Here is a 12,381-nt window from a genome sequence, read left to right as displayed (position 1 = left end):
GTGATTTGTATAACTTTCCCACTTCCTACATTTGGAACAATCCTAATCTGATCCCTTAAAATCTGGATTGAATTTATAGAGCAGGATCTGGTAGAGAGCAGTTATAAAAGAAAAGCGTTTCCTTGGCTGGAGTGATTCAGCATTCGCTGTGGTATCATGGGACGATCGGCAGCAGTGTCAGAGAAAGTGAGGTAAGACACGTCTCCGTTTGCCAAGAATGAGCACACGCGAGTGTTTGTTGAATCCGTAAAGAGCTCGCTGGTTTGAAAGACTCCATTCGCCAAGGCCTTTGTTAGGAAACAAGGGATAAAATGCAAGGAAAATGCCATGGTGCTGCTGCTCACAAAAGAAATATTGTCCTTTTGGGGAAAATAAAGATTGCTTTTGTGTTCTGAACTCATTTATCGAATTGCAGTGGATTATTTTGAATAACAGTTGTGCCTTTTACAAGATCTCCCTAGTATGTAAAAGATGACAATCTCACAAAGCCTGTCAAAAAATTTAAAAAAAAAATCAAAAGACAGGTATTGGAAATTATTTTGCTAGTGCATAGTGCAAGCAAAGAGCAAAGACACAATACGTAATAAAAATGGAAGGGACCCATTCTTATTATTTAGAACCAGATAAATGAAAAGACAATTTATGAAATGAGAGAACTGCAAAAAAAAAAAAAAAAAAAAAATCTTAAAAGGAATATTCCGGGTTCAATACAAATTAAGCTCAATCGACAGCATTAGTGGCATAATGTTGACTACCAAAAAATTACTTTGGACTCATCCCTTCTTTTCTTTAAAAAAAAAAGCACAAATTGAGGTTCCAGTGAGACACTTACAAAGGAAGTCAATGGGGCCAATTTTTGGAGGGTTTAAAGTCAGAAATGTTTTGAAACAGCGTTACGTCGTCATGGCAACAAAACTGCAAAATGGCTATAACTTTACACAGATGTGGTTAGTAAGTGATTTTATCACAGTAAAATCATGTTAATACTCATACTGTTTATGTCTGTGGATGATGCTGTCAACATGGGACTGCATTATATCCTGCAACACCTCGACAGACTTGGGACTTATGCAAGGATCACATTTGTGGACGTCAGTTCAGCCTTCAATACCATCATGCCTAATCTTCTCTCAACCAAACTGACACAGCTCTCCGTGCCAACCACAATCTGTCGGTGGATCAATAGCTTTCTGACAGATAGGCAGCAGCTAGTGAGACCATCCTCAGGGATGCATATTGTTTATAGTTTAATTGCATAATTCTTACTATTTATAAGTATTTACATAGATTTGTTGGACATATGCTAAAAACGGTACTGTCTCTTTAAGAAAACCGGCAGTTCTGTAAAGAGCGCATGTTAACGAGAAAATCGAGCGGTTTTATCTCATCTGTGCTATGCATGAATATAATTAAATGCTTCTTTTTTGTTGTTTTTGATCAACAACTGACTGTAGAGAACAGAAAGTGTATTTAAAGAGACACTATTCAATGACAAAAGACAAAGCCTTTGGACACGCATTACGCGGAACAACTTTTACTCTCAACACGCAGTGAAAGAATCTCGCTCCTCAATACTACAGTACACCACTATACTACACAATCACTGGTGAGTGAAATATGAACTTTTACCAGCCAGTTGCCAAATATATACATCTGAGCTGCATAGTATGAAATTTGGTTGCAAATGTGAGCGATTTCCTCTCAATGTTGTCATTGTAGGTTGCACATAAAGTAAAAGATCGAACTTGGGATTTAAGAATCAATATTGAGATTGTTCAAATTAGGATCGTGATGCAACGGAATATCGATATAGTTACCCACCCCTAATCATTATTAAAAATGATATTCAATGGTGTAATTACTGGTGAAGAACTACACTACCCATGATCCCGAGGGGCGAAATCCACCAATAAGGGTATCGTAGTAAACAAAGCGCGTCAAAAGAGCTGTGAATGATGCAATCGAGTCACTCTCTCTACACAGTATGTGTACATATCTGAATATTTTGCAATAACATTCAAATAAATGGGCTATTTCCTTATAATGAACAGCTTAAATTAATAGTATTACATTTTTCTACTGTTTCTATTCAATTACGTCATTCCCAATGCTTCATGGGATTGTAGTTCAGAATGAGCTATAATAATAGTGATGTTTGTCTGAGCAAGAACCACTGATTTCATTGCTTTTGCAAAAAGACCAACAAACTTGACAAATAAAACTGGGCTTAACCAAACCCTCTGAAAAGTAACTATAATAGCTCATCAGTTGGACCACTGGAGCGGTCGTCCTTCAAAGGCTGGATGTTTGGTCCATTTCCAGGGTCAGAAGAGAAGAACCTCTTCCCAGATCTTTCCTCTGGTTAGTGTCAGCAGGCTAATGAACTCTCCAAACCCCTGCGCATGGAGATTTACTGCAAACTAAGAGCGGGTACAGAATGCACTCCCAATGCTGACTGCTGAATATGACTTGCATTTGCACATTTTTCCAATTTATCTCATTGAATTAAGAGTGCAGACTTCTGGACGCTGCAGCTAGACCTTGAGCAGAGCCATCCGTCTTCAAGGCATCAGTTAAACATGATAAATGCGAACATGTTGTGCATCGAAACAGAGTCGGGGCAGGGGGTCACAGAGTGGTCTTTATAGAAGGTCTTGGAGAGAGGCGAACTAAACTAAACGGAGGTGAAAATGCTTTGATTTCATGTTTACGCTTTTGGATATCAAGTGAGATTTTTATTACAGGATTGAATTTAAATGTGCCACTTTCTGACATTCGTGGTTTCCAAAATGACCTCCACACTTTTAAAGTGGCCCCAAGAGTTTGGACACTTAAGTCACACTTAAAAGGGACCTATGTTTTCCATGCTGTGTGTTTACGTGGCAACGAAGTTGTAAAATTGGATATAACTTCACAAAGAAAAGGACAGTAAGTGGTTTTATCACACTATTATCATGACAACACATATTGTTTACATCTTGTGTCTATACTTTTGAAACAGTGAGGGGCAGATTCACTAAGAATGAATTGCGGCTGGTAAAAGCGCAGTTTTTTTGCACGGGCTCTGCGCTGGTTTAGCGGCCAATTCATTAATGAAATTATACAGATAACACCGCAAACAGTGCAAACACGCCCACAAAATCGCTGCTGAATGCAATTTGCACTTGTCGCTGCTGAATGCAATTTGCACTTGTCGCTGCTGAATGCAATTTGCACTTGTCGCTGCTGAATACAATTTGCAATTGCAATTCTGACCTTCTGACACGCTATATAGCAGAGGATGCCGCAGATCAACGCATTTGGCACACCCTGCCAGGACTGTACAACATCACTTTGGACACCTGGATCACCTCTTAAACATGCAGAATGTGCGCTTGAGGACATCGCACATCTGGATATATGTCAGGTTATAACGCTCTTCTTGAGACTCAGTGCAATTTTAGCACTGATTGAGCCTGCTAAAATAGATTGTTGGTGCTTGGTGAATAAGTATAAGGTCTTAGTTGACCACCAAGCTTGTTTGGTTTGATGGTTTTAGAGGGGCTTGGGGCGCTTATCAGCTGGTTAGGCCAGCGATTACCCGGGCTTTGAGACTACACCAGCTCCAACCAGCTAAGACCAGAAAATCACTGTAAGCTGGTTAAAGCTGCTTTGTTTTGGTTTTCCCATGAGGGATCCTTCAACGGGTCAAAGCCTTTGTCTTGTTCGATATCCATTTTTGAGGCAAGTCCACCTGGACAACATTTTTCCACATTTTCCTTTCCTGGGGCAGAGGGAAGAATAATGTTTTGCAGCAATGGTCACACTATAAAACCTACGTCTGTATTTCACAATAATACATTCTGACAACTCAATTCAGTCCAGTGACATTTTCAGGGGAAATAAAAAAGTGGAACTAATACACAACACCTGTTTCTTCTCAATATCCCCCATTATATCAAATATACCAACAGTGACAGCTGTGCGGACTGATGGATGGAGACAGCAAGCGGACAATCTGACAGGCTCAGGTCAAATAGCCGAAAGCCGAACGAAATGCATTAGTCTGTAATATTTCACATATGACTTTTCAACGGTGTCACACACTATCCATTTCGTGTATCTAGGACCCATGTCCTAAAGGAGGCTCGACTGGTTCAATAGTCACATTTTTTCTAGTCAGTTCTGTCATGAATTATGTCAAATATGTCAACTGCTAATTCAACAAACTAGCCAAAGCCACACGATTTGTGGTATAGTTCAAATCCATAGCACAGACAAAAATCCCATAGACTTTCATTGAAGAAAGGACTCAACCCAAGCCATATCTTGGGACTATTATGTAATAGCAACCCGGTTCCATGACAAATCTTAACAAAACGTAAGACTTTTACTCTAATCGAAAAAAATAAAACAAACCAACAAACGATGTTATTACCAGCTGTCCTAAGTGTAACCCATAACCACGATTTAAAGGAATATTCCAGGTTTGATACAAGTTAAGCTCAATCGACAGAATTTGTGCAGGGTTCGTCCAGATGCTTCAAAGTTAAATTCAAGGACTTTAAGCACATTTTTATTTGTTCTCAAGGACTATGCTCGAGATGTCATCAAAACAAATTATTTTTGTTAATTTTAAATAAAAATATTTTAACCATTCAGTTCATTTATTTTTATAAAACACCACTCATTACAAGTACAACAACGAGCATCTTTAACTCCATATTCTCACAGTAACAATTCTCGGTTCATTCATGATGAAATTGATGTGCACTTGTAGCGTGCATCCTTAAAACACACTTCCCTTTCCAACAAAAGTGAATAACTGTGTCTGTAAACAGCAGTCCATATGACTCATGTGCTGTTCCATGTTTTCTAAAGTCACACAACATATTTATGTGAGGAACTGACCCAAACTGCAAATGGGTCATTCTCAAAAAATGTTGACTTTCCAACATACAAAATATTGAGATTTTCCATTTAGTTCGCTGAGGGTAAACATTCTGTAACATGTTGACATTCATTTTTATTCATAAAGGACAACTTGACTGTTGTTCTTTCTTTTATTATTTAATGTTGTTTCACGAACGTTAAACACAAGTTAACACTAACGAGGGTTAAATGGGTTACAACACCACATTTTGAGGGTTCAATGGGGAAAATATTAGTTAAAATGTGAATAACATGCTGGAAAAATCACTTTATGCATATTTAAGCAGCCTCTGAACTTAAACTTTAAAAATGATTTAACAACTTTTTTTATTATTATTTTTTAAAACATTAAAAAGATTTTTTTTAAAGGTTTTAACATTGATAACACCAATGCCATGAAATCAAACATTCTTTTTAAATTATTAAAATTATTAATAATAATTTTGTTTTGCTTTTTTGCACACTTGATCGGCCTTGCACTAATGCTTTTATTAAAAATAAGTACAAAATAAATACACAAATAACTTTACATGTCACTGAAGTGGTATTCCAGATGAAGGGGACGAGGATTTTTTTCAGGCAATTAACAATTTCAAATATATTTTCTAAAAAATTTGCAAAACAGAGTCAAGCCATTTCATATCATTAAACGTTAGGTTATAAAATTGTGAAAAAAAAATACATTAAAAAAAATTCCCTGCTATTTGAAAGCTTTTTCATGACTTAAAAAAGTCAAGGGACATGTTTGTCACCCAACACAAAGATGAAAGATTTGATTTTGTGAGACACAAAGTTTTCTTTACAGAAGGGGGCGCTAGACGGATCACAAAACTGAATCCTCCACTGATCTGCATTCAAATCATTCAAAATGTTTTACATCTCATATCATTTTTTCACTCTGGAGAGTCATTTTTTATTAAAACTGATAGTTGCAAGAATTCATACTTGTTAAATCCACCACAGCAGTATCTATAAAATATATATTTCTTAAATCCTCCAGTAACTCTTGATTGTGATTGGCCCATTCAGAACAGCGCTGTCAAATGTAACAGGTGTCACGTGACCGCCGTCTATGCGCTGCCTGCTGCAGCAGCGGTCTAGTGGTCTGTCATCGTGTTTTTCCGAAAATAAATACATTTCATTTATTAAATGATTTAAGCAACGTATTTTAAGATTTTCTATAATTCAAGAACTTTTTAAGCACCTCTTGGTAAAAATTGCTATTTTCAAGGGTTTTCCAGGACTTACATTTTAAAAAGCCAAATTCAAGCACTTCAAGCACCTTGTACGAACCCTGTTTGTGGCATAATGTTGATTACCACTAAACATATCTTCCACTTGTCCCTCCTGTCTTAAAAAAAACACGGTAACAGTGAGGCACTTAGATGAAAGTGAAAGGGGACCAATCCGTAAACGTTAAAATACTCAGGAGGGGATTCACTAGAAAATGAATAGCGCCCGGTAAAAGCGGCGGTTATTTGCCAGTGCACTCTGCACTGGTTTATCGCCTGATTAACTAGAGAAATTATGCAGATCAGGCAACGGCAGAAATGCGCCCTAAAAGTCGCTGCTGAACAGAATTTGCACGCATAATTCCAATCTTGTGGGCCAATTCTGAGCACTGCATAGCGGATGATGCATGATTGACACAAACATCTCTTGTAAAAGCAAATATTTTACCAACTGCTTTCATCTGGTGGTAATAGCATGATGTAAATTGTGCCAGGCATTTTTTGTGAATTAAGCGCAAAACTATAACAAGCCTAATTTACATCAAAAGGAGGTGTGTTTGCATGAAAAGGAATGACAATGATTTAATTTAAATACTCATGATACAGCGCAATTTTAGTGTTGACTGCGCCTTCTTAAACTAGATAGGTAAAATAAGTCACATTTTTTGTTCGAGCCAAGTCGTATGATATCTTACGATTTCGCCATCTCATACAAAGTTGTCATGCAACTATTTTGGCACTCATAACATGTTAGCAACTGTGAAACAACACTGGCAACCAACCACAACAACCTAGCATTGTAGCAACAACTTTATGCGCAGGTAAGAACCACTCACATTTCCTTCCAAAAAATGCCAACATCGGGGGCGTGGGTATCTCAGCGAGTATTGACGCTGACTATCACCCCTGGAGTCACGAGTTCGAATCCAGGGCATGCTGAGTGACTCCAGCCAGGTCTCCTAAGCAACCAAATTGGCCCGGTTGCTAGGGAGGGTAGAGTCACATCTGTTAACCTCCTCGTGGTTACGATTAATGGTTCTCGCTCTCAATGGGGCGTGTGGTGAGTTGTGCGTGGATCATGGAGAGTAGCATGAGCCTCCACATGCTGTGAGTCTCCACGGTGTCATGCACAATGAGTCACGTGATAAGATGCGCAGATTGATGGTCTCAAAAGCGGAGGCAACTGAGACTTGTCCTCCGCCACCGGATTGAGGTGAGTAACCGCGCCACCACGAGGACATACTAAGTAGTGGGAATTGGGCACTCCAAATTGGGAGAAAAGGGGATAAACAAAAAAGCCAACATCTAGTTTTAGTAATTATGAGTGATTATTCAGATCAGTAACTGATGCACTAAATATTCACTGGCAAATAAATGCATTTCATTTTATTTTTATTTTATTTTTTATAATTTTTGTACTTTTTGTTTTTGAATTTAATTATTTGTATTTTTTTTTTAAACACCACTATTGAGTAAAAATCAAAATCCAACTGTTACAACCAGCCTGTTGTTTGTTAAAGCAATCCATCTATGCTTTGGTAACATCTCGTGACTAAAACTGCAACATGGATCCTCTGTCCTGACACATGAAATGAGCATATACACACTGAGGGCTCCTGACAAAACGAATGCAATTTCACACATTTTCAGGTCCAAGCTTTAAAGCAACACATGCAGCTGCTCGCCGTTTCGCCCAGCTGTCTAGTGCAGTTGCAGAAGTGACTTGAAACGGTCGCTTGACAGACAAATCTTGAGAGAGGCTTACAGACAGGAAGTCGTTGGTTCAGCTAATGAAGCTGAATTCGCATGCAACCATCTTTCATGCGCATAAGGAGTATAGGAAACATGCTCAGTGGAAAATGAGACAGAGGGACATTTGTAAAGTGTTGAACTAATGTTCTGTCTGTGTATTTTGTGTATAATGCAGTTCAGTGATTCTCAACTGGTGGGTCAGTTCTGATAAGTTTGTGGACAGCAGGGAAAAATCTATGTGAAATGCAAATTATAAAATGCAACTAACCATGTAATCGTACAAAGTTAGGAGAGCAAAATAAATAGTCTAATTACAAGGCTCTCTGAAATCCTCCATTCTGATTGGGCAATGGCGCCATCTAGCGGTCTGATATTTCTCAGTAACAACCGCAGATCCAAGTATCAGACCGTTCTGAGCCATTCTTCCTGCTGCTCGGATCACTGTGCATTCTATACAAGTATGCTAATAAAATAATTTAAACTCAAATCAATGTTTCATGTGCATTTATTTATTTATTTGGCAAGTTGTCTTATAATAAGCTGGATAATGAGGAGTCAGACGTTCATTCATTACAAAAGAAACACCAACAGATCTCCGACGCAAACTGGAGGTGGAGGTTCAATGATTTATTTCTTATCACATAATAACATAATTTCAATGCAAATCAATGTTTCATGTCCATTTATTTGTTTATTTGGTTATTAGCCATGTAATAAGCGGGATAATGCTGGTTGTTAATGCAAAATAAACCCCTTCAGGGTGAAACAAGACTTTATTTTAGCTTTAATTTCCGATAAAACCGAGTGACTATACATTATCCCTTACTTACCTACTTTTAAAAGGGAGGAGAAAATGCTTCCCATATCTTTATTTGTTGGCATCAAAGGCTGTGCGTCCTTTCGAACTCTACAGTATTTTGGCAAAAATGAATCCCCAAAAACCTTGAGAACGAACAAAACTATGCAGTATAAAAGTATAGTTTTTTTTAATTGTGTTTAACAGCGGTATTCCTGGTTAAGAACTACTCAGCCGTGGGGGGCCTGGGTAGCTCAGCGAGTATTGATGCTGACTATCACCCCTGGAGTTGCGAGTTCAAATCCAGGGCGTGCTGAGTGACTCCAGCCAGGTCTCCTAAGCAACCAAATTGGTCCGGTTGCTAGGGAGGGTAGAGTCACCTGGGGTAACCTCCTCGTGGTCGCTATAATGTGGTTCTCGCTCTCAGTGGGGCGCGTGGTGAGCTGTGCGTGGATGCTGCGGAGAATAGCGTGAAGCCTCCACACGCGCTATGTCTCCGCGGTAACGCACTCAACAAGCCACGTGATAAGATGCGCGGATTGACGGTCTCAGACGCGGAGACAACTGAGATTCATCCTCCGCCACCCGGATTGAGGCAAGTCACTACGCCACCACGAGGACCTAGAGCACATTGGGAATTGGACATGCCAAATTGGGGAGAAAAAAAACCTACTCAACCATGATCCTGAAAAGGAAGATCCACCAATCAGAGAATTGCAGCAAACAAAGCACGCCAAAAGAGCTCTGTAGTGACCGCCCACTTCCACAATGCACTGTGCATGATGAAATCGAGTCGCTCTCCCTACACTCTCAAGCTACTAGAATATTTGCATATGCATATATTTTATGAAATCCCTGTGGAAATAATGAATGGGAAAAACACTTCCAAAAGCAAGACATGTCTTTGCATATTAAATCTGCTTAGGTGAAAGTATGCTGTATAACTTAAAATTACACATTTCAGCTATACAGACATTTTTGTTTACTTTTGAATGATACACAGTACTATGTTGTGTTGCCACATGCTGTCCAATGGAACCACTGGCATAAAGCATGTTTGAATGTCTTGAAAAGTATTTTAATAGGAAGCATACTTTTGAATTATGGAACTGATAAATGTGCAAAACTACAGCTGCAGGCAAACCAAGGTCTCTTGGCCTGGGAGTTTCACTTCCAAGAGGGAAAACTGGTTGTTGTCGTTACTTATAAGTACTCATAAGCTTCTAGGGAGATGCCCAACAAACGTCCCGGCTATTTGCAACCACAACAAACCGTCAACTTTCAATCCTGCTGAAGAGAAGTATCTTAGGACTAATTTCTGTACCAGATTGATTTTACAGCTTTTTATCATGAAGGGACAACATCTGTTTTCCTTATTGATTTTTATCCCTTTTGGAACACTTCGTTCGGAGGAACACATACTGTGCAAACGGAAAGAGGAATCCAGGTAGTCATCGTCAGATTCATTGCTTCGGCCAACAGAACGAGACACAAGTGACAAATCAAAGGTTTGAATCTAGAAATTCGATTTCAAGGTGTGTTTACTGACATTGAATGTAAAAACCAAATCATGCAAAATCACAACTGAGGCTGCTGACATAGTCGGTCCATGTGACAATATTTGACAGTCTCAGATTTAATTAACTTAATCAGAATGTGGGCACTAACTTAGTGTAGCTGCTGACGGGCATGCAAGTAAACTGGCACCCTCTTGTGGATGTGTAAGCACCCTCATGAGTGAATCACACAAAAACATGTCCAGGTCTAATGAAATTATATTTTGCATAAAGACAATGAATTTTAAGCATGATTATGTTTTGCACTGCGACAGTATTTTCATTGCGATTAAGCATTTTTTCTTCCCAATTTGCTTATTTGTCATAAAATCATTGTCATTATGATCCTGGGGTGAAATATGACCTGGACATGTTCTTGACGTGTTCAAATATTAGCTCTGCATGTTCTATATAAAAAAAAGGCAGAAGTATTTTACAGGGTTCCCACATGTTTTTGACCAATACATTTTCTATGACTTTTCCAGTTGTTCATGATTAGTGGATAAGGATTTTAAAAATAGGGATCTACCTTTAGAATTAATAGATGTGAAGAATTCTGCTTATAAGTGTACAACTGAGACAAAAAATAATAATACATTTAAAAAAAAAAAAACTGAGTACTCTACACAAGTACTGAAAGAGCAATATCTAGCCACAGAAACAGTTTAGAACAACAACAACAAAAACTAGAAAAACATCATTACAACAACTTCCTTCACTTCCAAAACTTTTTCATTTCCAGATTTTTTCAGATTTTTTTTAGGTTTTATATGCAAGCACTTACATCTGAATTTGTTCTTTTCTTTCTCTGTCACTTGCTGCATTTACAACTTAAAAGTAAATTCCAGTCTCATTTATTTTTTTATTCCAAGCAAACATGACAGACTGTGGCTAAATCTATTTTTTCATCTACATGGAGACAAATATTTGGGTCAATGATGTGATGCCCATTTTTTTTATAGTCCAGGTCTATTATATTATTTAAAAATACATTCCATCCGGAGATAGTAAAAAAAAAAAAAAAAAAAAAAGGACGTAATTTAAAGCTGGAATTCTCGGAATGTTGGCATAAGTATAGTAGTTTGGAACAATCTTTATTTAATTATTTCTTAAAAAATAAGCAGTGACCATTTCGATTTTTAAATTCGATTCATAAAAAAAAAAAATTGTCCACCAAATCAAAGTCATGTGGTTTAACCAACATGTAGGTAGACATTTTGATGTCATGTGACAAAAGAACAACACCTGATAGGACCCCATTACCTGTGTGTATGTATGTGTGTATGTGTGTGCGCGCGTGTGTGTGTGTGTGTGAAATATAAAAAAGAAATCATTATTTTGTCATATCATTAAATATCTATATTTTGACATTTTAATGAAAAGGCACATTTTGTTCACGTCATGTGGAGTATCCCTGTGAAAAGTTCTTGATATCTGTGACACAAATATTCTTGAAATTTGTAAAAAAAAAAAAAAAAAAAAATAAAAAAATACAATTTAAAAAAATGGCTATTTTCAAGATGAACACATTTCAGTTTAATAACAAAATTCCATCAAATTAGATTGTGTATTGTTGAACACATATAAATGAATAAATCTTAAAATATTTAGTTTTTTTTATTTCATCTTATTAAAAATGACTCAATTCAATTTAATGGAATTTTGTTATGAAACTGAAATATAAATCTTGCAGCTATTCAAGGAACAAGAAAAGTATTTTACTACTTTTAGTTGCTGGTTACACCATGTGACATTTTTAAAGTCATTAAATCCTTTTTTTTTTTTTCTTCTTCTTTTTTTTTTTTTGGTGAAACCAACATGGACACAAAGATTACATTTCTACAAACTTGGCACATGTCTTTTAAACTAGATTTCTATTCTCAGACATGATAAATCTCCCTGAGTGGACAATTCAACATCAAGTGTAGAGACAAGGACATTTCAGGGAAACATTTACAATTCGGGTAAACGACTTGTCAAACAGCAACATATCAGAGTGCAAAATGAGAATGAAGACATGCAAGGACACACCAGAGCAGCAGATGCATGAACAATTGTTAATGTTTCATCATTTCAAGAAAACACAAGGTTCTCACATTTTCTGACCAATTTATTTGTGTGGTTTACTCGTCAC

General features: G+C 37.4%; 1 protein-coding gene across 1 annotated transcript in view; it reads right to left on the bottom strand.

The window, feature by feature from the left end:
- The window catches only part of LOC127416295 (protein dispatched homolog 1-like), a 77,859-nt gene that overhangs the window by 64,751 nt on the left and 727 nt on the right, over positions 1–12,381 (bottom strand). The window lies entirely within an intron of this gene.

Source organism: Myxocyprinus asiaticus, chromosome 25 (genome assembly GCF_019703515.2).
Source record: "Myxocyprinus asiaticus isolate MX2 ecotype Aquarium Trade chromosome 25, UBuf_Myxa_2, whole genome shotgun sequence".
NCBI lineage: Eukaryota > Metazoa > Chordata > Actinopteri > Cypriniformes > Catostomidae > Myxocyprinus > Myxocyprinus asiaticus.
The sequence above is the reverse complement of the archived record's forward strand: the minus strand, read 5'-3'. Positions and strand labels throughout refer to the sequence as shown.